Raw genomic sequence first — 3,078 nt, 5'->3', positions numbered from 1 at the left:
GTCACACCTCCCATTCACACACGGGCAAGCTGAGGCAGCCTTCAGCAGGATGTAACTTGTCAAGGTCATACGGAAGTCACTGAGTTGCTGAGACTAGGACTGCCTTCTGGCCCAGGTTCTTTCTCTGTAACTTGACTCCAGAGATCAGCTTTGTGGGTTTGCTGCCCTGTGAGCTGAGGACCCAGTGGGGGTACATATCCACCAAGGATCAGCATGTCACTTGGGTCACTTCATTCTCTGCACTATGCCTCAGCGATGGATGATCTCCGTGGGCCCCACTCCAGTTGTGAGTCTCTGGGATCCTCTGCAATTGGGTGTTTTGGCCAGGCCACGGGTCCATTGTGGCTGGCTGTGGGACACTACAGGGGAGTTTTCTTCCCTCCCACCAGACTGACACTAAGAAATGCTGGAGACAAGTTGCTTTAGCCACAAGCTATGCAGACCACTCTCAGGATGACCTGGGGGTCTGTTCTGTGCACTTCGGAGCTCGTCACATTCCTCCAATGGTGAGTCCCCTGTGTAGTGGGCACTGACCTGTGAGAATGCCCCTGGTGGGTTGGGTTTGAAGGGAAACTACAGGGTCAGTACCAGTATTTGCTTCTCCCCATGTCCACACAGGCAAGGTCTCCAGGGGCCCAAGGCGGTCTTGCTCATACTGGGCTGAGGACTTGGTCCTTCAGAAGACTTCAAGCCCACCTGGCCCTAGCACTAGGCTAACAGACTCATACCCACCTGAGACTGGGTCTCCACATTGTAGCATTTGACTTCGAAAGCTTGAGGGGCACTGGGCCAGGTGGGATGAGGGTCCAGAGAAGCTCGGGGTGCCAGAGACAGGAGGACCCTTTGAGGCCAAGTGGGTCCAACCTGCGGTCACTTTGTAAGAGCCAAAGAGAGAAAGGAGCTTGCATAACACCCCACAGTGGACTCGGGCAGAGCAAGGACCAGAATCCGTCTCTCCTGATCCTCCTACCCAGGACTCGTCTGTATCAAACAGAATCAGCTGACATTTAGACTGAGCGCACCTCCTCTTCCTTGCAGACCTTTGGATCCTTGACAGAGGCTCTGCCCATCCATATCTGTCTGGGCTTAGGGAGTCGGGAGATTTCCCTCTAACCGAGTGGCCCTTTCCACCGGAGCTCCCTGGTGTCCCTTCCCTGACCCACCTGATGCGTACCCCTTCCTGGCTTCCTGGCTCCAGAAGCTTTTGGTCCATTAACAGGCCATACTCTCCGCTTCCCTCTTTCTGCTAGATTTCAGCCAACTTCCTGCCGTTCCAGCATTCCCGGGTTGGGAAGTCATTATTTCTGCTCTTGGGGGGAGGTCTCTTCTCAGTTGCTCCTAGGGCTTCTCTTCTGTCACTAGCCCAGTTCCAGGCCTACTGCCTGCCTCTAATCACCCAGGTCTCAAACCCCACCACTTTTCCTGGGATCCCGTGGGCTATTCCCTGCAGACTCCCTCTCTGCTGCCCCAAGGCCAGTGGGAATAATAAACCCACACGTTATCTGGTTGCTGTGAGGTTTGTTGGTTTTTTTGAAAAGAATGATTTTAACTTTATTTATTTATTTATTTATTTATTTATTTATTTATTTATTTATATTTGACCAGAGAGGGATAGCCAGAGAGAGAAAAAGTGACAAAGCAAGCTGCCAAGTCTGGGACTCAAACTGTAGTTGGCCATGTGGGAGTCCGGCACCCTTAACCACCATGCCACCCGCCGGTGCCTGCTGTGAGTTTTAAAGATTTAATACGTGTTAGGTATATAAGGTCCAGGTAAGCACTGCACCTACACAGCCTTCTGTTAAAAGGTGGGGCCAGCAGGTGGAGTGGAGGTGAAGGCAACTGTGGCCAACTGTACATGCAGTTCAAGTCCCAGACCCAGTGGCTTGAACCATGCACCATGGGGTGCATGCACATGTGTGCCAAAAATCCTGAAAGAAGAATGGAGAAGGGATTGCAGTGTGGCAGTCTGGTCATCCTCCCTGGTGGGTGATTCCTCACTTTCCCTCTCTTTCTCTCTGTTCTCTTTGTCTCCAGCAAGCACAGACACCTTAAACTAAATTTAAAAAAAAAAAGTATAGGGGGCCAGCAAGTGCTATGGTGGTTAAGGCACTGGATTCCCATATGGCCAACCATGGTTTGAGTCCTGGACCTGGTGGTGGCTTGCTTTCTCACATTCTCTCTGTGTGTGTGTGTGTGTGTGTGTGTGTCTCCCTGGTCAAATTAAAAATAATAATAATAAAGTTAAATAAAATATTTATTTTAAAAAAGTATACTCAGGTAGTAACAGTAGATTCTAGAGCCAATGGTGACTTTGGCACCTGTGGATGGGGGGGACAGAGGCAACCCCACAGGAGTTTCTGGGATGGGAGTAATGGGAGCCATGAGGGTTTAAGCTGGGGAAGAACATGGTCAGGTTGGCTTTCAGAAAAATGGCCAAGGCACCTAGGCTGCTGAGCACTGGAAGGGCTGGCTTGGACTGTCCACCCCTAGATTTGATGAGCAGTGTGGAAGCCAGGGATGCCTAGGAAAGGCAACGAGGATCCAAGCCAGAGCACCCAGGATCACCTGTCCGACTTCCCCAGGCTCCCGCTGTCACCTTTTTCTTCTCTTTGGAACTACTGCAGCCCCAGCCTGGCCTGCTCTATCTGGTGCTCTCAGATCGAGCCTGACCAATGCTACAAAAACGCAGTGGTGTCCAGGCCCTGCTTCCAGGCTGCAGCATAGGCACGTGCTACCTCCTCAACGAGCCCAGGCCATCCCTACATGACCTTGTCCAAAATGACATTTCTCATAAAGCTCAAGTGACGACCACCCTTCATCATTCAACATTTATTGTGCTCCTTTTACCCATCAGGACTGTCCCAAGCACCTTAACGATTTCACTCATTTCATTCTTGCATCAACCCTTTTATTTTGAGAATTATTTATTTATTTAATTCCATTTGTTATTATTATTATTTAATTTGACCAGAGAGAGACAGAGAAAAAGAGGGAGAATGAGAAAGCAAGCCACCAGGTCTGGGACTTGAACCGTGGTCAGCTATGAGGGAGTCCAACACCCTGACCATCATGCCACCT

Source organism: Tupaia chinensis, unplaced genomic scaffold (assembly GCF_000334495.1).
Source record: "Tupaia chinensis unplaced genomic scaffold, TupChi_1.0 Scaffold149501_1, whole genome shotgun sequence".
In the NCBI taxonomy this organism is placed as follows: domain Eukaryota; kingdom Metazoa; phylum Chordata; class Mammalia; order Scandentia; family Tupaiidae; genus Tupaia; species Tupaia belangeri.
This window is presented reverse-complemented; position numbering follows the sequence as displayed.